This window comes from Anguilla anguilla, chromosome 16 (assembly GCF_013347855.1).
Source record: "Anguilla anguilla isolate fAngAng1 chromosome 16, fAngAng1.pri, whole genome shotgun sequence".
In the NCBI taxonomy this organism is placed as follows: Eukaryota; Metazoa; Chordata; class Actinopteri; order Anguilliformes; family Anguillidae; genus Anguilla; species Anguilla anguilla.
The window spans coordinates 15714064-15739243 of record NC_049216.1 but is presented as its reverse complement, the minus strand read 5'-3'; the positions used below and the strand labels follow the sequence as shown (position 1 = coordinate 15739243).

The following is a 25180-nucleotide window of genomic DNA, read 5'->3' as shown; positions in this document are numbered from 1 at the left end:
ATTTTTAAAAAAGGTTTAGGATACTAAAAACGTTACTGTGAATCCGCATGAGGGCTACTGCCTAAAATTCGCCACCCAAAGAAAAAAGTAATCAACGAAAGAACCAGTGCCAGATTCGACAAGTCACAGACGGTCCCAGATTTTATTAAATGTGTAATTCAACCTTAAACCTCAAACCTATAAACTGTGTATCTGAGAAACGTCTCACAGAGGTATGTAAAAACATGCACACACAATGGTGCTTCTACATGGTGCTGCAACTTGCCGATGCTATACAAATTAGCTATCACATGAAACATTCTCATGGCATTAAAAGGGGTAAAATGTTAAAAAATTCTATACCATGCATAAAATATTGCGATATATATCAACATATTTAAAGTACTATTTTACGAAAAAGATTTCGTTTTTTTTTAACTATTTTACTAAATAGTCAAAAGACTGATATATTGTACAGATTTAAGGAAGGCGATACATAAGTTGAGTGAAAATTCAGTGTTAAAAAAAGTTCAATATACAACCAATACATAAGCCGTGAAATGCTCGTGCCGGAGAACTACTCTCGTGCTGTTTCAAGCAGCGTATCCACACCTATTTAGGTTACCTGTAGAAGTGAGCAACAGTATTCAACCCGCGTGCGTAAACACCGCGTTCCTCTCTGTCGCTGGCCCGTGACCTCGCGTGGAGTGCTCTGCTGTGTTCTTTCAATCTGTTGATGACACCTTGTTATTGAGCCCTGAGCCCCGCTGTGCTAGCAGTAAACTGAATGTGTATTTCACCGCATTATTAGTTCGCCGTATCTTCAGGCAATGTAGATTTTTTAAAGAACTAATGAATAAACAAATTGCAACTGCTGGCGGTGTAATTTACATTGTTAATGCAAACATTTGTATAAATACGCAATTAAAACCTTTAAAAAAAACTCTACCAAGACTTTTTAAAACCACAATAAACATAACGTGGTATTACAAAATTTATACGACCAAGGTAAAGGACAAGCATGGATAGTATTATTATTATTATTATTATTATTATTATTATTATTACTATTGTTGTTGTTATTATTGTTGTTGTTGTTGTTACCTCCACTAGGAGTGTATTAGTTGTTGCAGCAGCTGTAATATAAATATAATTTCAACATCTTCGTCGATATTTAAAAATAAAAAAGGGATAAAACCTCCTTTAATTAGTTTGATTACTTAACAGACTGCTGGGGGGGGGGGGGTCCCGCAAAAGATCGCATTTTGACTATATGATTAGAATACTCGTCTTCGTCCTGATTAAACTGATTTAACAGCGCGTTTCCGGGTCTGAAGCGGCAGAAGCGGAGGCTCCTCTCATTCAGAAAGATCACATCCAGGTATTTTCTTACATGTTCGCACGTGACTCATCTCGCAGTGCTGAATCAGACCAACATTATTCTAATGAAGTCTGTGGCGGTTTCGTCTCCTCGGAGATCAGTTCGGCAGTGCAATTAGGGAACGTATTGGTGATAACGCATATGAATATTCAGGAGAGTGTCAATTAATTAGCAGACAGAGAGATCTCATTACGGTGCTTAAAGCCCTTTTAGTGCTTTGCAGAATTAAAGGGGGAGGGAGGGCTTTCGCCACTGTATCTGACTTAGTGAACATTTTACAATATTGTCATTAAACGTCATTACACAGGCTCACACTGTAGCATTAGTTATTCTTCCTTAGTTCCAGCATAATAAGAAGGGCATGTAAAATGTTTCCAACTCTTTCATCATCGCCATAACCGAAATAAACGGTTACGTACAGTATTTGGGGTTAATGTCTCCCATTATTCATTTTATAAGTAAATTCGACAGCGAACAAATAAAGATTTAGTAAGAACAAACGAAAATGCAATAATACTTTAATATAATAATAATACTAAAAGTGATAACAAAGGCCGCCGTGTGAGTGTCACGAGCCAACTACAAGTTATCACATTATTATAATACGCTTTATATATGACTGGTGCTACATGCTGAAATGTGTAATTTTACACTGTCTGCAAGTCTACCTCGGACAAAGATTAAATTACCCTTTTCAAAAAAGGTTATTAAGATAAACATTACATTTTCTATTACAAAGGGAGGCTACTGGATAGACCCAGAATGAATATGCATGTAAAATTAATTAAATGCTTCTCAGTGACATCAAAATAAGTACCTGGGAACGAAAAGCCTTCTGGGCATTTCTAACATATGCTGGAATTACAGTTAATTGACTGATCACATAAATTAGGCACTCATTTCTACAATACATCAACTGGAAAAGATATCTCAATCGAGCATAAACCAGTGCGGCGAATAAAAGGGGTATATTCTCCAAGTTTGTCCTGTCTGAAGAAACTGACTTCGTGTCTAAGGCTGGAAAATGTTCAGCCACAGATAAACATGAGCCGCACAAGATACTAACAGCGCAAGATTTTTCACTGCTAATCCCGAGGCGATAATTAAGGCGGAGAAGGAGTTCATTAAAATCAATTAGAGAGTGCAAGATTGATCAGTTTTTTTCGCGTCAAAATACGCGTTCGTTTCCACTGATCCCACAAACGATTAAGCAGCAAATGTGAGAAGAATGCTCTTTATTTTCAGCTTTGTCTTGTGTTTCTCAACATTTTTCTCCCCTCATTATATCTCGATTAACTGGGTCTTTGAAGACTACGTGTGACTGTATAATTAGTATTAATGTCTCTTACAGCCGGGCGCGAGGACGAACAACGATAATCAACTTAAAAGGCGTCTTCCATCGGTTGCCCTATGGCACCCGAAGAATCTGGTGCGACTTTCAGTAGTGGTGCAATAACAAGGCCAGTCAGAAGATTATATTATAACAGTTTTCAAATGGGGCCGTATCCACTCAGACAAGCAAGCCTAACTGGCTTTGTATGTCTCGCAGCTGTTCTAGGCGCTTGAGGGACACGCTGACAGTCAGATAATTGTCAGCTCTACTAAAACGGACGGTTTGTTTACATTAAAGCACGACTGAGAGTAAATAAAGAAGGTGCCGCTCTTCGCTAGAACTCTGCAACTTCTCAAAGAAAATTACGAGGCTCTACATATTTACTGTAGGCTATGCGCTGAAATGTAAATCGACCCATTTACTCAGAATCGAGACCTAACCGACAGTGCCGAGTTCATTTAGGTAGCCGCCGGTAATCACACCTCCCCCTAAAAGCCACCTCTGACTGTTTTTTTTTTTTTTTTTTTGGTCCTACCTAGAAATACAATAATAATATGGTTTTATCATCGAATCAGTGCGCAAGAAAATGACACTAGATGAGGCGCAGTTACCTTAATTGGCCATCAGGTGGTGACAGGAACTAAAGATAATTATTTTTAAACCTTGAAAGTGCCACTAAATTTATATAGGTTTTGGAAATAAGAGCATGCGGATGCAGTTGGTGCAAACAGTTCACTAATCTCTAATTTTTTTTTTTCAAAACTTAAATTCCATAACTTGTTCACGGTGAATGCTGGAAAATATGGCCTTTACGAGACACAAAAATGTTCGTTTTACAAAATAAACAAGATCAAACGGCGCACTGAAAACAACTTAAAAATGTTATCCGACATAAGATGCGTGGAGTTTAAATGTGTTGCGCGGTCAAAAGCAGGTCACTTTGTACACTTCACCTGACACGCGGAAGTTACAAAAAGCGCATAGTGCCGAATAAAAGTGATAGGAATTAGTTTTCATATTTCGGTTGGCGAATGCGTTGGATTTTTCTTCGTATATAAAAAAAAATCATATGCAACCGTACATAGGAACCTCCCCACATTATTTGAATAATTATCGTTAAAAAACTATTCCTTCCATCAAATCAAGTATGCGAACGTAATCCCCTTAAAACAGGGATCGATAATAAATGTTAATTACGCAAGTGATGAAGGCTTCTGTTTAATTTGTGTGAACGAGACAAAAACAGCGGTCGAAATAGGAGTAGGCTATAAAACTTGCTTTCTTGCTAACAGTTGCATAGAAAATTCAGCATTCAGCATTTGTCCTTTCAGCGCCGACCTGACACTTGACGAGAGGCGCTATGTTAAATAATATTTATACCCTCCCTTCTCATAAATTACGATTTCTACGACAAAATTAAAAATAAAATCCAAATGTAAAAAAATTAAGAATAATAATAAAAGATAAAAATCTGGCTAAGCCCAATGAATTGAATAAATAGCCTATTATTCTTCTCATTTGTGGCTGTTCTACGAGTAAAGCCAAACCCAAGGTTTGATTGAATGCACTTACAATTCGTCTAAAACAATTTTTATAGACATTCAAATTATGGAGAATACAAATCTAATTTTTCAGAGAACAGTCTTGATGGGCTATAAGGTAAAGCTATCGACGGTTAGAAACTCTCTGCAAGATCTAAGTTTTTACAAGAGTGATGGTGTTCGTGGCACTCACAAACGATGAAAGCTCAGCTAATCCAATATTCGTATTTCCTCATTTCCGATCTGGAATTTAAGTGTAATCTATTCATGTACTGACAACAACACTTTCAAAGGCATTTTGCGTTGTCCATAAAATTATGTCAAGTTTGGAATGAATGAATGAACGAAAAATCACAATAGTACATACATATGTGTTACAAAATATATGACCCTCCCCCACCCACCCACTGCCCCATGCTCCAAGTATAACATAAATACAAACACCAGTTCCTTCAAGTTAAATATAGCGAGACAAATCAGCACAATGGGCCGCTTAAAATGTGACTGTATGGATACTGTCTATCCGGTCAAAAAACACTTAACAGTTCTGCCAGTCCTCACACTTCAAATCAATACTGGTGAAACACAGGGGACATTGTACTGCTGTTCATTAAAGAAGACATAGCAAACACAACGAGACTTTCCTAGCCTGTCTAGTGACAGTCCTCGTGTCACTAGAGTCCTCTCGAGCTTGTGCATGAACACGAGTCAGGAAAGTCTCCCAAGCCCTAAAATGCCCTTCTCATAAATCCACTTGTGTCCATTAGTCACATCTGGTGTCTCCCTGGCACGCAGAGATACACACTCCCTCACAGCTGGCTGGCAGGCAAATTGAAGATGAATCACACCCAACTTTCTAGATTGAGAATGCATGGCAATGACAGCGAAGGGGGTCAGGGGTGGGGGGTGGGGGGAGTCTAGGAAGCCATCAATAAGAGTGGGGGGCCACTGGGCTCTGAGCAGTTCATTGAATCCATACGAGGAGGAACAGCTGGAGACAGGAGCATGCTGCCTGGGGCCGATGTTTGTGTCACCAGCCGTGACCGGGGCTCGCTGACCCCTGCATAATTCATCGGCGACGAGGAAATGTAACACGTTCTCCGAGCGGCGCGTGATGGATGGCGCTGCCGGAAACTGATCGTCTCGTAAAACGGCGGCGACTTTTCGCGCCGCCTGACGGATGCGAACGGGGAGAGTGGTCAATAAATACCGCGGTTTCTCCGGGAAAAAAGAGACAGTGGCGGCTCTCGGAAGGCGACCGCCGCGTCTCCAGGGGGACGGAACGGCAGCAGAAGAGCCGCACGGGTGCGAATCAAACGCCAGCCCAAGTGTCATCGGCGCACCGCGCTCTTTCTTGAAAACAACAAATAAAATAATTTTTTAAAACCTACTATTTTTTTTTGCTTTGAGAGTTGCTGGACTGACTTGGTCCATGTGTGCTCATATACCTGTCCACCGCACACTGCCCTCTTAGTTTCATCCGGTCTTTACGAGACATGGGAACATTTCCCAGAACAACGTAGAAATTAAACAGTGAAAAATCATATTAAATCATGTACCGTGAGAGTGAATCACAATACAACTATTAGTTGCATCACAGTACATTTCCTAAACAGATATAAATAAAAAATATAAACCCAAGGGACAACAGATAATTCTAGGTACAATACACTGGTCAAGGGATGTGTTCATTTACTTTACCAGAACATGACAAACAAAGCAGAAGAGCAGGATTACAGTGGATTATTCTGAAAAGAATGTTAGCTGCATTAATGTGTGTTGCCTGACACGTGTAGGACTGTCGTTCTCATAAGCGAAATGGGGAGCTCCTATGCAGAACGGCTAGCGCAGGCTCAAGCGTCAGAGGTAGACCAGCTCCAGCCTCCAGCTGAGCTCAGGGGGGCCGGTTTACGGAGCTATGGTGGAGGGTCGGGGGATGGGTGGGCCGGGGCATTGATCGGAGCATGCCAAAAATAATCTCCCCGGTTAAGTGTGGGAAAATGCTCGGGCTACCGGCAAGCGCTCGGGAGCGACAGGTCAGGACAGAGGGAGCAAATTAAAGGGACCGTGGTGCGCCGGGGCCTGGGGGTCAGAGGTCAAAAGTGTGTGCTTAACCCCCCGGCCCCTTGCCTTGGTGTTTGCTTGTCCGGCTTCTTTACGGTGTGTACCTTGCATGACAGAGGGATTAAGACGTCATATTGTTTTATCTCCTGCGGGCCACCGGGTGAAGTCCAGGAGACGTCATAAAATATGTTTTGTTCCGCGTGCTGGGGGGGGGGAGAAGCCAGGAACAAATTGACTGGTCACTGTTGGTTTTTTTCCAGCAGGGTTTTTTATTGATAATAAAAAGAGGATTGAGTGTTGTTTGGCAGAGGGGGGCCAGAGTTGAGAAGCAGTTTGCCAAGAAAGATTATACCACAAGGGGTGTCTCAGACATTACACACATACACAATAATGTTTGAAGTACAACAAACTCTACTTCATAAATAATTGCCTGATAAACTTAGAAAAGGCACTAGATGCCTTGACTTAAAGGTATAACAACAGAATCATAACATGCCGATGGATCCTTTGGCTAACATAGAGCATAAGGCTTTTAAATTTGTTTGCTGACAGATCACAGAAGGGAAGAAGCATTTGGATAAAAGCGCTATATAAAAAAAAATGCAGTCCAAGCAGTTGTATACTTTGGTTGCGCATGCGCTACTTCTAGTCCTATGGATGGAACACAGGAAGGATATGGGCTATCATTATATGTGCTCACATTAGGATACCACACGTGTAACCTTGATCTGCAGGTTTTAGCTCAAGGCCACTGCGCAGTTGCTACATGTTTGAGAAGACGAAGTGATTATGGTCCAGGACAGAAAATGCAAACTCTCTCATTACCAGTGCTTTCCTTCAGGGCAGTTTTTAGGGGAAGACGTCTATCTAATGAACATGCTCTTAATACGAGCCTAATAGTTGGAGGCATGTCCTTAAAAGGGCGGCAATGTTCCGCTAGGACACGGTAATGAACAGAAGGCGCTTAACCAACTGGGAGCAGGGGGGAGCGGCTTTCTCCCCGCCTTTCATCCCAATGCATCTGGGAAATGGCCGGTCTCCCAGGACCAAGCCAGCAGCAGCTCACTCCAGGGAGCAGGACAGACCTTGACAAAAAAAAACTACACTATATAACTGTATGGGAGATTGGAGTTTAACTTTGATATAAAGAAATGACAAATATATTAACTGGGGGGAAAACATATGCATTGAGAAAGCAAGTGATGCCAAAAACAGTGCAAATGAATGAGATGAGTCATGTCAGAGGGCTATAGCCGACATCCTATAAAGGCTAGAGACCGTTTTGAGAGTTTAGGGTACAAACTGAAAGGAGGAGAGCAGATTTTTGACAGGAGAGCACTTTCTGTGGGACGGTTTGAACAACGGTACCACTTGTTCCTCGTCTACTCTGCCTGCCCTATTATTAGCAATGAAAAAAATATAGGATTCAAGACCCAAAAAGGCTGTAAACAACACACCTGTTTCCCAAATAAACATCTATCCTCTGCAGATCCAAGAGCATAGAGACTCACACACACACACATGCATACATAATAATAACTTTATATGCATATATGTATATTAAAAAGCAGTCCTGTCCGCGCACTGGCGCTGGGGCTGGTTGAATAAGCGCAAACTGAAGGAGTGACTCTGAAGGAACCGCGATTTCCGCATCTGCCACCCATTTTCAATACTGTAATTGGGCGTGATTACATTGTTTTGAATTAACTGAAATTTCCCGTTGCTGAGCACAAATACGCGCTTCGAGATAAATCATCTAGGCCTTAATAGGGCCGCGCTAGCAAGTGAGAGAGCGCGTCAGGATTTACAGTGCTCTTGGGGAGCTGACCACCGTGTTGTGCCTCCTGCCGTCAGGTAATATGCATGACACATTTCCAGGCACTAATTCATTTCTTTAATAATAAGACCGCGCTAACCTAAGCGGGAAACGGGGCGCCGTAAGAGGATCATAAAGGTCTTATTAATCCATAGCTAATCAAAGGGCAGAAGAAACCGCATCGCCCGCCGCATTTTGTCATATCAATTATGACAAGACCGGAATATTTTGGTTTATCTGAAATAATGGTGAGACTGACGACTTCGGAACACAGCATTGACACTGCCTAATTATTCTGGCGCAGTGCTGTTGCGCCCCTCGGTTGCCGAGAGCAAGCAGCTCCTTGACTGACACCGAGTGCATACATTTTTTAGAGGAAACATAATGGTTTCTGAAAATTGTTGATCAAGTGCTCTCCATCCATTTCCGTACTTGTAAACAAGCTGACCGTGAGAATCTGGGCTGCGGGGGAAATTGTAAAACTGAGCATGTGGAACCGTCTTCCCATCAGTTTTATACGTCAGCTTCTGATAATTACATTTGCTGTGGACTGCTGTGACATTAGCCACAGCATGTGCGTAATAGTAAGTCAGTTGTGATTAAACGGAAACAGGTGAACGTAACAGCAAATGGGGTAATATTTAGCATGAGTGCCATCATCCAATATGCAAATAAATTGAGTTCCCTTTGTTCCGCAGGTTTTGTGACATGAATCTACGATCATGACACATATGAGTTTCGTAATATCTACATTGCATGTACATCTTCAACATTCTCTCCACATTATTTCAGTAATTGTGTGATTTTCTAACCATTTTAATGCACGTCCTGTAAGTCACTAAAGCAAAATAAATAATGATAAAAATGAATTGAAAAAATATAAAAAACTGATGTTATTCTCTCATCTTTCATCTTAAAAATAAAAACACTTCCTTTTTCATTTCTTGTTGTTCTGTTTCAGATGAGTCAGCAGTGAAGCCAAGAGGCAGTGTTCTCCAGCCAAATGGCATAAAATTAGTGGTGCTAATATTCAGTTCTTGGACATAAGTCTTAGTGGGGAGAACACACTACAAGTGTGCTGGTGGACAAGTCAGTGTGTAGTCTTCTCTTTTAAACCCAGTAAATTCAATTCTCCAGTATGGTGATGGGAACAATTATCTGTAGGAAACATTGGGTCAGATTTAACTAAATGCACTTAAACTGCAATTGAATCAAACTCTTCAGATTCATTTGGCGGCATATCATAATATTCAGCTCTGCTCGCTGTACTAAAGCATGGCAACCGGAAGTAAGACAATGCTGCCAAACGACTAGCATTACTGCTTGGGATTCATTGGTCAGGCCACTTTTAAAACACCGGCCTTTTCATGCTTAAAGCTCCATCTAAAAGCGTGCTAAATTCAGTTCAATGCTCCATGACGCACAGAAGGACAGTAAACCCTGTGAGAACAGATCTGCTAATTCAAGATGATTCTTTTCCATCCTGGTAATCTATATAAGAATATGAAGTTCATACATTTTGTTTCATTGGTTATATTTGCTTAAAGTAAATTTTTCACGTTAAGGGCAACGCTTGTGTTTGTTACAAATATTGGCTGAAGTTTTAATCTTTAACACACAAAAGGTTTGCATTTGGATTCCATTACTTGTATAGTTTTATGAAGTTTCATTAAACTTCATTGCACACATTTTCCCTATTGCATTAGCCAAATTCCCAAACTGGCTATCTGTTCACCTCACACCCATTTTATCTGCTACTCTGTTTTCCCCAGGCGCAGTATGAGACAGAAATGACCATTCCTGGTTACATTACAAGAGAGAAGAGAGACGTGATTGCACTGGCATGCATTCTGAAAGTTTGTTCTACAAACAGTTCTTAGTATATTGCAATGACAAATATAATGAGGGAGGCCTCTTTTCATATGGTTTCCTGTAGTCAAGTAATGTAAAAACAGATCTCCCTTTCTGCATACTCTATACATAGAGTACACTATATATGCACACATGCTGCATATACAGTACATACATATAGTGTATATGTAGATAGGCATATTGATCATACATATGTTGGAAAATCTTTAAATTTGTTGTCTGAGTTTCATAACAGACTGGTGGCAGCATGATTAAGCTGTCAGATGTGCCACCTTGTACATAAACCTTATAAATAATACAGCGAGTCTGCTGTTGAGCTGAATCCAGTCCAGCATCTGCCTGAACCTGCTGTACCGAAGGCAAGTAGCCCTCCTCAGGGACAGCCAGGGGGGGTGGGGGGGATTTAGACACTGGAACTCCTCCAAAAAGTCTTCACCCAAACACGGCAGGCACATTTCTGGGGTTTACTTAAAGAGCAAGCGACGCATGCTCAATTGTGTTTGCTTTAAGTGTATGTGTATGTGTGTGCATTTGTGAGTGTCTGCGTGTATGCGCCTGTGGGTGCGTGTTCTTGCAGAGGTGTGTGTGTGCAGTTGCATACGCGTATGTGTGCGTGTGTGTGACTGTGTATGCGCCTGTGGGTGCGTGTATGTGTGCAGTTGCATATGCGTACGTGTGCGTGTGTGACTGTGTGTGTCTGTGTGCAGTTGCATACGCATGTGTATGTGTCTCTTCCTCCATTATGCACATGTCCTCCACTCCATGAGTGGTTGCAGTAGGTGGCCCCTGTAAGTGGGCTTGATGTGGGTTGAGGATGAATGCTGTTGAGGCACTCCTGTTTGTCTTTTGTTCTCATGATTCTACCCCATACAGGCCACCCGGATGCCAAAAACACTAGTCACCACTGAGGACAGAGTACAGCAAACCGCCCGGAAAGGACAGAGCACCCAGAACACACTGCTGCTTATGACACCGGCAGACAGCATCTCGCCAGTGGCTGTTTATTTCTGCGTCTGTATTAAGAGCTACTCATACGCTCTCTCATGCTGAGTAATGTGTAGTTATGGACAGCCATTAATACTTTAATGCGCATGCGACTCGCCTCCTTTCCACACAGCTTGCACCACTCCTGCCACTTGTCGAGCAGGCTATACCAAACTACAGTTACGACTGCACTTATGTACCTGTATAAGAAGCATTCTACATATAAACTAGTTACACATAATGGGTAACTGGTCAAGAAATACTTGTTTGAGGTCATTACAGCCTTTCTAGGTTTGAGATTTCAACCTGCGTCCTTCTGGTTATAAGTCAAGTTTCTAAAATTCCACACCACACCACACCACACCGATGTCCACTCACTAGCTGCCCACTGCCACCCATTTTATAATTGAGTGCATTTATCTTTTTAATTCAAGATAGATGGGTAAGCCCAAGCACTAGTAAGATATCCACTGCTGCAGTGCCCAACAGCTGCATGGGTGCGACTGCAGGCACAAGGACCTACAAAACAGCTCCACATAAATGACAATGACGCTGATCTACAGCTTGGGAAAGACTGCTCTTAAAGGTTAAACGGCCTCAGTATTTGCTGTATGCGTGCAACGCAATTACAGCTTACAGTTCCACAGCTCCACCTTGCTTTTCCACACCACAGTGACTCACAGCCCAGCCCCTTCCCGCTGTCGACATGTCCAACACATTTAAACGTAAAGAGCTTATGCTCCAGCACTCAATGGGCTAAAGGGAAGTGGGGCAGCACTGATTCACTAGCACCAATGATAGGAAAAAATTAAAAGACCCGATAAAAATTGTTACAATTAATTTATCCCTGACATTAAAAAAACCCATGCGACTTTCACCCCTTTGGACTAATAACAGTTTCCTGAGTCAACAGGGGCTTTTGCAGCGAGAGCGCCACGCGTAGCCTTTCAGTTGTGTTAGCGTCCGGCGCACTCCCCTTCTTTTGCTCATTCAGCCCCGTGCTGATGTAAAGATCACAAGACATTCATTACAATTGCACTAATATGTTCAATGTCATTTGAAGAAAGAAAAAAAAACAGAGAAGGCTAAATGGAAAAGCCAGACTTGTGTGTGTACTAAATGGATCAGCAAGGTCCATTGAGTACGTAAACTGTGCGTAAGTGCAGTCTTTGTTCACACCCTGGTCCTCAGGGTGCTCTGTGTCTCTGGCTTAGATCCACTGGCCGTTACATTTATTAGATCTGACTGAGGTGTTAATTGGCGCTGATCTACATTCATCATTCCCTGGCCAGGTGATATACTTCAGTCATGTGTTGATTAAAGCAATGCTGCTGTGGGTGCCATTTTGTTACATAAAGATAAAAGTTAAGGAGTTTATTTACCTATTTTATCATTTTATCAATATAGGAGGCAGGTGTCTCAGTGAGTTTAATGAATTACTTATCACTGTATTAATGGAGTTCATTAAAGTATGTATTAACCCATGCAGTAAGAGAAAAAACCATCAATCGTTTGATTAAGTTTAACAGAATTTGTATATGACTCATTCGTATGTGGGTCTTGTCTGAATGTATAAAGGGAAGAAATTTCAGTAATTTCCTGTTCGTAATGTCAAAACAGCCTGGTAACATGTTGTAGTGTCTTTATATACGTACTTATTCTCCCAGTGTGTTTCTATTAAATTTCTGCAGTTTAAACCACAGACACTCTGTGCTTATAGGGAGTGAAATAAAAGGAGACTGAGCACTATAAATTATAAAGCCCAGCATGCTAATCAACCTTTCTTCAGATTTTATATTTTCCTTAAGAAATATATGTAAATTATATGTGAATTAGACAAACACTCACATACAGTTTTATTCAATACTTCAAATGTTTTCAATACATTTGCTTCTGACTATAATTTCAGCAATTACATACTTCCATTTTTAAAAGACAATGTTTCACTTCATTGGGACTGACTGAATTTTGGTACAGCAACTCTTGAGATCTGAGAAGAAAGGCACTACATAAGCGCAAGCCATAATATTAATAATAATAATAACAATAATGATAACAACAACAACAACAACTACTACTATTATTATTATTATTATTATTATTTAAAGACTAGGCTTGTGTTTTTTTTTAAAGCTGGAGACCTGGAGAGGGAGGGTATAGAACTACAGGCTGGTTCAAATGACCATCAAAATGATTACTAGAGACTATTCTCAGTTCTTGCAGAGGTATGCGGGAGTGGGGAAGAGAAGATAATGGTGTTCTGATTACGGCTGCTTGCAATCAGAGGCAGAGCTAATGCGGCCCTGGACCTGCAGCTCGGGCTGTGAGAGCAACCCGCAGCCCACGCCTCTCACAAATGTCAAGTACCACTGGACGGAACAAAAGACCACCGCGCGCCTCAGCCAGACACAGGTCCGGATTGAAGAGCCTAATTCTGATCATTACCGGCGAAATGTCTGCTCCCTCCTGCCACCATACCACCCCCCCCCCCCCCCCCCCCCCCACACACAGCCATTACAATCCCAAATAATTGAGTTTCAGAAAACCTGTCACCACCATGATGGCAGTATAAGGCATGAACCCTAAAAGAATGGCATCATCACAAAACAGGGCAAATTTCTTTTTAAATAAGGACAGAGAAAGGGCAGAGAATAAATTGCCGTCCAGTCAAATGCGTGGAATGACATCTGGAGAACAAGAGCTGTGGGGTTAAGTCTACAATCACAGGTGTGAGAGGGGATCCGGTTAACAAGAAGTGTTGTGGGGTTAAGTCACCATGGAGATATATCTGCTCTGGAGTGTCCAGTCGCTCCACGGTGTCCCTTAACCCTTATGTGATCTGACTCGGGGATAGCTCAACAGCGGGGTAATGCATTCACGGGACATTTCGGATGCACTGCAGGGGGGACTCTTCGCAACAAAGGTCAAGCCTGTTCAAACAGACCGTAAAAAAACAAAGAAAAACACCAGCGTCCTTCATTATGCTACATTTTAGACTTATTAGGTAGAACCGAGCGTTGAAGTAACTGGGCTTGTAATTGATGGGTGATTGGTATGGTCTTATTTTTACTTTACACAGCTAAACTTTTATTTAGCTAACTAACATAACTGCTAGCCTTGTTTAGTACTGGACAGTTAGCCAAGTAAGTTAGCTTGCAGGCAAACAACAGCTAAATGGCCACATGGCAGCTGTAGAGAAAACTGAGGCTTTTTTCAAGATTATTTGAATCCCTTAGTGACAAAGAAAAAAAAAGAGCATCAAATCAGAGTGTAGACCAAAACCGGCTATTCCATTTCAAAGTTGGGATGCAAAAAAATCTGTCTTTCCATTCCTCTTGGTATGAGAAGGGGGCGCTGTTTACTGGTTGCCTGGTTACTGAGTGATTAAACTGCTGGCCCTGTCTGCTCTTCAGGGGCTTGTTTCACACAAGAAATGTGTGATAGTTTTCACTTAAATATTGCACATTATTGTCAAAACCTGTTAGATAATCCAGCCTGCCACTTGGAACTGCCATCTGGTTATAAAACAGGTTATATTAACTAACGGAGATATATTCTGTATGAATGGAATGCCACTTGCTGCAACTGAAATAAATTGAGGTAGGGGGAAGACGTTGATTGCAGAGTTGCCGATATTTCGCCTAGGCTCTATTCGCTCTTCATGAGACAGTCATGATTTCTGAGTGAAATTCTTTAATAAGAGAGGAAATGATCAGATTTAAATGATTGCACCTCACTGATATTAGCATGCAGGTCACATTTTTCTTGAAACAATTCCCTAGGATTGCGAGTGGCTGCCAGACGTAGCCTAGAATGCCCTTCATTCCCCTGGCCTCCTAAGGTTCATAGCCCACTAGTTGCCACTGGCCTAGATGTAGGCAAGGTATAGGCTAGATATAGACTAAATATGGCTAATCTGTATGTAGCATAGATATAAGCAGCTAATTGTCATTGCTTTCCGTGGAATTCCTCCTTCTTCAACAGAATTAATCAGACCATGCAACTGGTAGCGATGCATACTAGTTGCATTTGTAATTCTTTCCTAAAGCCTTGAAAAGACAGAGCTTTCCGGGAGCTTTGCTTTACACGTGCAGTAAGACTAGGCTTGTGAAATATTTTGCCCATTGCAGACAGGGGCTAACCCGGCACTCCGAAACACCAGGCGTTCTGAACAGGACACCACAAGCCTATCGCAGCCAAAAACCGGTCGCAGAGAAAGATAAGCTGACAGCTCGCAGGAAAATGAAAGGTGTGACTGCGCTCGTGGGATTGGAGCCTTCATTCGGGTCCACGCCGGCGAGGGAGAGGAACGCCGCGGCGAGCGAGACCGTTCCGACTGGCGCCGAACACCCCGAAGGCCTTCCTGAGCACGGGAGACATTCCCCTGAACAAATCCCGCCCCCCGTGTTGGTTTTAAAACTGCGGGATTTAAAAAAGAATTCCCAGCACTTCCCACAACACCGGTTAGCCGTCTTCACAAAACAAGGTTTATACTTGAACCATTTGGCAGATCGACGTAATTAAATCAATTAAACCGGCGATTAACCAAATGAAGGCTGATTACAAAAATTAGTGGGTTGCTTTTGGAGGACTGGAAATGAGCTAATTACTGTACTGAAGTGATTACTTGAATGTGAAGTACCCTAAATGTGGTTTAAATTGAATAGTCAGCCAGTGCTGGAGTGGAGATTCATTACAGTTTCAAAGGTTTGTTGATATTGTGCCGGGGTGTGATGTGCTCGGGAATGTGCTTCTATTCATGTACACAGACAAACATTTACCCAGTCACAAGCCAGTCCACAGCGCCTGTAAAAACCCGCACCACATTTCAAACCGAGCACAAGAAGCGGGCCTGTCTTCTGCCGAAACGATGCCACCGAAGTCATTTAAAACACTGCTCTGTGAGCACAAGTTCTGCAAGGGCACAGCGTGGATGTTTTTGGCTGATTAGTCCATGTTTGAATTATTTTAAACTTAATTTTAAAAAGATAAGCAAACACTAATAAGCAGTCAGTAATAAGGAGCTAAGGTATATTTAACATACAATTGACTTTGTTGAGGTGGCCGAAGCTATTAGATTTTGTCATGTAAAATACTGGCCAAGCAAATATTTTTTGGAGATTTAAAAACATTTCAGCAAAAGCACTCGTAATACTACTATTTGCTATAGAAAGGTTAACAATAGCTCTGAAGGTAAATCTGTGCTTACCTGGAGAATCATCACCTTTAAAAGTCATATCAGTCTCTGATAATAATGACAAGAGATCTTGTGACTGAATCTGTACACTATGCAAATGTATTGGTTCAACACTACATATTCAATGCAAACTATACATATTCAAAATAAAATAAATAATAATGTGCTGGAGATTTAATGATCACCATCTTTCATTTCGCTCTCAAAAAAACACAAAATGCCTATTTGCTTCAGGCAGTGCTGTTTTTAATATACTTATCGCATCAGTCTTTTTTTTCTTTTCCTTAGAGGGAAAACAGTCAATGTTTTGGAATCAATATAAATTCATGAACTGTTTCCATTTCAAAAATCAGTGCCTGTTGCCTGATTTGCTTCATAAAAGCAGTCAATTGAGTGAATACCCATGTCTTATTGTCACTTGGGACGACACTTGATACATCCCATTTTCTCAATTCTAATTATTCCATTTGTGGACCTGAATGCCATTTAGATGTAAGGTAATTCAGCATGGGAACTCAATTAGGTCTGTACTGACTGGGATTTGTGAAACATCAATAGATTCTCGGTGAGACCAATGGGAGCTCTGGTTATTTATCCCTAAGTCTTACTGATATTGCATTTCCACAGTTCAATTAAACATGGCAGCAATGAGAATGTTTCACACAACAGCAGACTACCTTAATGAGAAAAGACAAGAAATGTTTTTTTCCTTTTTCTCACCCTGCATTTCGGGGCCAGAGAATTGCTGCTCAGCAGTCGTTACCTCTCAAATTACCACGGCAATATAAATAAATAAGTGAAATCACAGATTCACTCAAAAAATATTACCTGAGACTGAACTCCTGAGCCTTTTCCAGATGGTGTGTGTTCTCTGCAAAAAGAAAAAAGATAATGCACAGGTCATTTTAGATTCTGAATCTATTCTATATTGTACACACACAAAACAAGGCAGAGCTTTCAATATGTATACAAATGCATATCTACTTCTGACATAGACCTGCATTCAATCATCACCATTTGCCTTTAACTTTAAAATACATGCAAGTTTAAATAAATTTAAAAAAAAACTTTCATTCCCCCTCCTTGAATGCATGAGTACACACACGAGATATCTTTTCATATAAAAACTACATCCACAGATTTCTTTTGAAGGCAATTCAGAGTTCCTTTTCTGTGTCATTCACACTTCAGACCTCTGAATATTCACGCAAATTTGAAGCTTTAAATAGTATGGTGTGGCACTGACAGGGCTGCAAAGAGAAGGGATTGATGCTTGCATTACAAAAACCCCAAGAGAACGTCACACACTCTCATTCTAATAAGTCAAGACTAGCACTGACTAGCATCCAGCTCGAAGGACAGATTATGACGTACAATTAGGCATATTAGCTTGGATGACTCAAAGACATGCAGACAGTGCCATGAGGTGTTGGTTTTCAAAAGGAAGCGTCCCATCCCTGGATTTTAGGTCTTATTAAACACATCAAACTGTTATGAAGTGGCACGCTCCGTAATAATGCCTTAAAAGCCTGTCAAGGAGCAGCTGGAAAAAAAAGTTATGGCTGGAGGCGACCTCTGCCCTGTGTTTTATAGTAATGGACCTAATAGGAATTCACTTTGATGTATGAAATAGAGCAAATTAATAGAAAGATGGATTTAGATGCCCTGACCTGGTACTGTTTAGCACTGCGCTTTCAGGAGATAAAGTGCATTTACTCTCTGAATGCTAATATTGTGGCAACGTTCTTTATGCGCCCTCTCAGTGCGACCGCACGGTCGCTGAACAGTGACGCACCAGCAACCGTGTTTGAAAAGCAGTGACAAAACAGACAAATGAGCGAAAAGGATAAACGGTTTGGAGAGAGACGGAGAAAAGCTGCGCGTGTTGATCGCACGAGTACCGAAAAGCCATTTTCCCGTTTGCTCAAAGTCCTTTAGATGTACGGTAATTCAGAGACCGTTGAGCACCAGTCAAAACAATTAATTTAGCCAGGTAAATGTGCACTGTTGGTTTGCCAGAAATGCATGATCAATCTTTAGGTTCATCAGCCAAAGCAATACAGAGGATACAGCTGAAAGCACCAAACATAAAATCTTAATATTTATTGGTTTTAAACTCATTACATATTTCCCCTGGCAAGCTACATCAAAAAAGCAAGGACACATTAGAAACGAAACAAACATTAAAATACATTTTATTCTGAATAATGTAAAAAGAAATCACAGAGACATTCTTGTTTGTACAGTCTCTACAAAACCTAATTATCAAGACTCAAACATGTGTTAATTGATTTTCCTTCCAAAGCATTAAGGAATTATGAAAGAAAAAATGCACAAGTGTTTACAATTCTGAACCGTTATTTCCTTTGAACATTCACTTTTTTAATAGCCTGCGCTGGTTCTTTAGCTGACAACAATTTTGTCTGTAATTACATCAGAAGAGCCCTGCTGACAACGAGGCACACCATCTCTGGTATCTCTGGCTGAACCCAAGCCAGCGTGGACCACCTGAGAGAGGGCAGACGAATGACCAGGTCAAGTCTCACTGTAACATGGTTCATATTTATAACTCAGGGATAAAAATCATTCCAGGATATACTGACAACGACACCAACATGAAATTTGTGTCAGAATTATTCATTTAACCAAAAAAGAGCAATTTATGATCTTTATATCTGTTTTTATTTACAGATAGCATTGCAAATGTTACTGCTGAATGATTTTGGGGTAAACACGAAAGGGGTAGGGTCAAATCAGCTGCAACTTGGTTTGGCCTTGCCTTGCAAAATATGTCAACGCAGTGTTACTTTTTCCCGTTTACACAACATTTACATTCACCTCTTTTAAAAAAGGTTATGAGTTGTAGGGAAAGGTAAGGCAGCCTTACAATCAGCACAGAGTTGAAGGCAGAGCTCTCAGTGAAATGACAAGATCTCCCCCATACCGGTAAAATAAAATAAAATAGGTCAAACAATCGGAACAAAGCGGTGTGTGCGCTTTAAACTTTGTCAGAGAAACTCAACAGGAACTACACCCATGGAGGTGATTCCTCAGCTCAGTAAAATGAGACCAATTAAAAGCATTTTATCCCGGGTGTCATCATGATTAATCGCACACTAAAATGGATCCGAGACCTTCAAGTCAGAATGGCTGTAGAAAAGGCATTTTGCTTCTCAGCATTACTGGCAACAAGGCGAGCAGTTAAGTGAGCCAGCCTCTGCAATAGTATGAATATTTAATTAATAATTAGTCATGTAATTTCTCCTCAGGAATTATTATCCCTCGAACTGGTTTGTGAATTTAATTATTAGCAGCCTTTTTGTTTCCATGTCCCCCTCATTACTGTCAGGATTGATGTAACATAAACTTCATTAAAAATTAAAGCAAGAGTCTTAATTACAAGGCTACCCTGACTGAAGTTAGAATTAGCCAACTCAGTGATGTGCAAATGAGTGCATTATTTAAGAAACATGCTGGAAGTAGTTATGCTAATTTGGAGGGTTCACAGTAGCAGACCTTTTCACTTGCAGTTGCATATTCATTAAACGCACTATGCAAATTTAATGTAGCAGTCTTAGTAATGCCTTGTTAATTTATTCAGATTTATTGAGTACGACTTGTAAAAAGTACCAATTTAATTACTCCATCTCCTTGGATGGTAGGTGGAGATAGCTGAGGTTTTAAAGTGTGTAAATCTGGATTACTGCGGTTTGATGGAGGAAGAGGTATCAAAGGACGCTATTTTTTCTCTCTCTCTTCATTTTTTTAAATAACGGGGCAGAAAAAAGAAGCGTTCCATTTACTTACTGAGCGATCGGAGAGAGAAATCGCTTATATTGCACACGCCAGCTCCCCAACAGGAGTTTAAAAAAAGAGAAAAAAACGAAGGAAGGAGAAAAATAAAGTCTCCGTTGTACCGGCTGAAGAGCTGAAGCAGTTGCTGAGTCCACAGTCTAATGGTTGTAATGATCCTACGGAGACCAGTAAAGGTTATAAATGGAGATCTTTGAAAAGTGGAGTGTCTGCAGAAGGCATTTATTAGACCCCCCCCCCCTCAGGTCCAGGCAGACTGGCAGTGGGGGCTTTGGCAGGGAAATGCTGGGAGTGAAGGCTTCCCCTAACACCCCTGCCAGCCATGGGCACAGGACAGGAGTAACGGCCAGGAAGACACCGGAGACCACACTTTAAATCCCAGCCCAAACACAATATAAAATACAAAATCACTCAACACCACCACCGCTGCAGAGTCTTGATGAAAGAGAAGAGAAACTACAGTAGATATTTGGCAATAGTGCTGCGTAAACAATTATGGACGGTGAGGGATCATGGGAATCAAAGATGAAAAGGGAAGGGGTCAAAGGGTTCAAGTGCATCAAGGGTAACCGCAGATGCAGGGTTGTCCGGGCATAAATATTTATACCCAAAAAAGGGGGCATATAGCCACCTATAAAGACAAATCAACATTTTGCTCCCTCCCTCACACACACACAAGAGATCTTGCTCTGCTCATCATTAATCAGCTGATATGAAATGAGCGTAAATAAACACTGATGAACACACCATTGTCTTTAAAGAGACATTAAAAGGAAACGGCACCCCCAGCCCCCCTGCCGTATGCTCTGGCTTGGTGTTTCTGATGCAGTCCGACACCAGCGCTGCTGCTCCTGATCCATGGGGCCACGGCCCTTTTCATGTAAATGAGTGGGGGGTCCCCGGGGGCCGGCGGTGGAAAGCACGCGGGGCCCCCGGGGCTGCTCAGTCTCCGGCGCGCGGCTGTGGCCCCGGCGCCGTGCGCCCGCTAACGCTGCGGCCCCATTCGTTATTTCCTCCCCTGCGGAAAACCTCCTGGGTCATTCCTCTGCAGAGCCACACAGCTGCGCTGAGCCAGGGCCCGGCTGCCCGTCCCTTTCACACCGCGTCTCTAATAATGATCATATTATTATTACTACTACTACTACTATTATTACTACTATTATTATTATTATTATTGTTACTATTATTATTCATAATAACAACAACAATGACTTTAAACTTCACATTATCTTATCAACAATCAACAATAATAATGACAACCATTGCCATCATCAAACAACAAAAACATTATTATTATTATTATTATTATTATTATTATTATTATTATTATTATTAATAATAACAATAATAATAATAAACTTTCAAAATACATACAAAATATTGTTATAAGTTGTTTGTTCTCAATGGAAATTAGCAGGGCAACCCAATATCCAAATATATATATATTGCTCAAAACAAATTCACACTTTCACCACTTTGGGCAATGTTTACTTCAAATACATATTTTACGAAGAACTTGTTTGCTATGAGTGTAATTTGCATAGAAGATAAATAAGGTGGTGATGGGGAAAAGCACACATGCATATGAGCATATATACGCTTCAAACCATTATTTAAATGCAGACTGTGGGCAACCAATGACACAAATACTTGTAAATACATTTTATAAATACATATATTTTATTTATTTATTTAAAGTGTAATTATTAACCAAACACTGTTATAATACTCCTCACAGATGAAAATGTTTAAATGTAAATATACAGGATCTTCATTTCATCCTCAAACACATTTTTCCCTAATATAATGAATTAAACATGAATATGCTTGTTGGATTTGTTTAATTACTTGAGTAATTATTTTCGGAAAGGTCTCCAAAAGTTCTCCAACTGTACACAATTCAAAGCAAACCGCCTGGCAGAAATGACACACGCACACGCAAACACACACACACACACAATCTTAACACAGATTCTCAGTGAGTTTACACAGCACACAGAAAACTTTGTTGCACTGCTGAAGGTCACAGCATTCATTCATTGTGCACAATGAATAACAGCTAAACCAGTTCTGCTGCCAGAAATCAGCATCCGGTGCACACCTTATGGTGACAGTAATCCTGACGAATACAGATCTATTTATTCACACTAATGATAAATAACTGCAACAAAAAAATGGAATGTCTTTGATCTGTTTGCAGCTATGCTTTGAACCCAGGTCATCCGCTCTAAAGAGTGTCTGTTGTCCAGGGCAACAGAGGGCAAACCAATTGTGCTCCGCCAGATTGAGAGATCTCACGGCTGCAAACCAGGGCTGACAGGTTCTGGTGGCTGGGGGAGCAGAGGCTGAGAGAGAAGGGTTATTGATTATAAGTCAGTGCTGGTTTAAGGGCAGTGTTCCTCTGGTGGTAATGACTGGGTTATTGATTATAAGTCAGTGCTGGTTTAAGGGCAGTGTTCCTCTGGTGGTAATGACTGGGTTATTGATTATAAATCAGTGCTGGTTTAAGGGAAGTATTGCTCTAGTGATAATGACTGGGTTATTGATTATAAGTCAGTGCTGGTTTAAGGGCAGTGTTCCTCTAGGTGGTAATGACTGGGTATTGATTATAAGTCAGTGCTGGTTTAAGGAAATATTTGCTCTAGTGATAATGACTGGGTTATTGATTATAAGTCAGTGCTGGTTTAAGGGAAGTATTGCTCTAGTGATAATGACTGGGTTATTGATTATAAGTCAGTGCTGGTTTAAGTTCACTAGCCCTCTGGTGGTAATGACTGGGTTATTGATTATAAGTCAGTGCTGGTTTAAGGGAAGTATTGCTCTAGTGATAATGACTGGGTTATTGATTATAAGTCAGTGCTGGTTTAAGGGAAGTATTGCTCTAGTGATAATGACTGGGTTATTGATTAATAAGTCAGTGCTGGTTTAAGGGAAAGTATTGCTCTAGTTGCTAATGACTGGGTTATTGATTATAAGTCAGTGCTGGTTTAAGGTCACTGCCCTCTAGGTGAGTAATGACTGGGTATCTGATTATAAGTCAGTGCTGGTTTAAGGGCAGTATTGCCTCTGGTGATAATGACTGGGTTATTGATTATAAGTCAGTGCTGGTTTAAGGGAAGTATTGCTCTAGTGATAATGACTGGGTTATTGATTATAAGTCAGTGCTGGTTTAAGGGAAGTATTGCTCTAGTGATAATGACTGGGTTATTGATTATAAGTCAGTGCTGGTTTAAGGGAAGTATGCTCTAGTGATAATGACTGGGTTATTGATTATAAGTCAGTGCTGGTTTAAGGGCAGTATTGCTCTAGTGATAATGACTGGGTTATTGATTATAAGTCAGTGCTGGTTTAAGTTCACTAGCCCTCTGGTGGTAATGACTGGGCTAATAATTGTTAGTTAATGCTGGTTTAAGGTCAGCAACCCTGCAGCAGTAATGGCTGGGTTACTGACTGCCAGTCAGTACTGGTTTGAGGTCAGTATCCATGCAATAGTAATGACTGAGAATGACTGAGTACTAGTTTAAAGGCAGTATCCATGCGATTAAACTGATTGGATTATTGACTGTGATTCAGTGGTGGCATACGGTCAGTATCCCTGCCCAGTAATGACCACATTACTGATTGGAAGTCAGTGCTGGCTAACGGTCAGTGCCCCTCCCTGGTAATGACCACATTACTGACTGGAAGTCAGTGATGGCTAACGGTCAGTGTCTCACCCTGGTAATGACCACATTACTGACTGGAAGTCAGTGCTGGCTAACGGTCAGTGCCCCTCCCTGGTAATGACCACATTACTGACTGGAAGTCAGTGCTGGCTAACGGTCAGTGTCTCTCCCTGGTAATGACCACATTACTGACTGGAAGTCAGTGCTGGCTAATGGTCAGTGCCCCTCCCTGGTAATGACCACATTACTGACTGGAAGTCAGCGCTGGCTAACGGTCAGTGTCCCTCCCTGGTAATGACCACATTACTGACTGGAAGTCAGTGCTGGCTAACGGTCTCTCCCTGGTAATGACCACATTACTGACTGGAAGTCAGTGCTGGCTAACGGTCAGTGTCCCTCCCTGGTAACGAGCGGCTCCTCCATGCTGCCTGGCAGTGAGCCATGCTTGTGCATCTGAGGAGCTGTAATCAGAGGGAGCTTAATCTCCTCTTTTGTGTGAGGCCTCAATCGCAGGTAATCACATTCAAGGACCAGTGCATTCATTTCAGCTACTATACAGGCACACAACTCGGAACAAGCGGCAAACATGATATTTTCAGATATATAAATTATAAAAAACTCCTTCCTGTTTTTTTATATTCCATTAGTGGACATGCATCAACAACCATTTTAAAAATTATTATTAATAGTTGTATTAGTATTAGTAGTAGTAATATTAGCAGTAGCAGGATGACTAGTAGCAGTAGTAGTAGCAGCAGTAATAGTAGAAGTGGTACTAGTAGCAATAGTAGTAGTATTAGTAGCACTAGCAGTAGTAGTAGTACTAGTAGTTGTAGAAGTAGTAGTGCACTTTCCCAGCTCTGAGACAAAGCTGAGCCAGGCTGGAGCTGAAGCTGCTCAGGGAAAAGCCCATCGGATCTCCGTGGCGACCGGCCTGGGCCACAGCGACACAGTTACCCTTTAGCGATGACTGATGTGACTGTGGGTATCGACGCGCTGCATTGATGGAGATGAGATTAGCTTAATCAAGTTCATCAGCTGGACCGGACCAGTGAATCTCATTACAGCTCCACCCCCATCGCAAGCACCCACACCCTGACCCCCTCCCCCACCCCTGCCCCCTGCCACCTGATCATCCGGCTCTGTTCCCTCCCACCACATTAGCTGAGTAAATTTATGACATCGTTAGTTTTAACTATTAGCTCTGTTAGGACAGGGCGTAGCTTAAAAATATCACTCATCCACAGTCCTTTATACAGAGTGCTTTTAACCCTTGAGAGCTACTGTGGTGTCGCCGGGTGCTTGAAACACAGTCGTTAGACTTTTCTTGACTGGGTCTTAATGGCGATATTCTTCAGTCAAGTGAACTGCGGTGAAGGACACAGAGTAAGTATTGAAGACATAACCTCTGCTGTTAAACTTTAGAGCCATTTTAAACCATTTTACAGTGAGACATTATTTGTATAAAATGACATTGCTGCCATTTTAGCAGACACTCTTAACCAAGTTTAGCATTTTTACACAGCATCCATTTA

General features: G+C 41.3%; 1 long non-coding RNA gene across 2 annotated transcripts in view; it reads right to left on the bottom strand.

The window, feature by feature from the left end:
- Positions 1-25180, bottom strand: part of LOC118214900 — a 181553-nt gene that overhangs the window by 119410 nt on the left and 36963 nt on the right. For both annotated transcript variants that reach the window (XR_004762711.1, XR_004762710.1), the window contains exon 3: positions 16996-17038. This is a non-coding gene — a long non-coding RNA (uncharacterized LOC118214900). The remainder of the gene's footprint in view (positions 1-16995; positions 17039-25180) is intronic.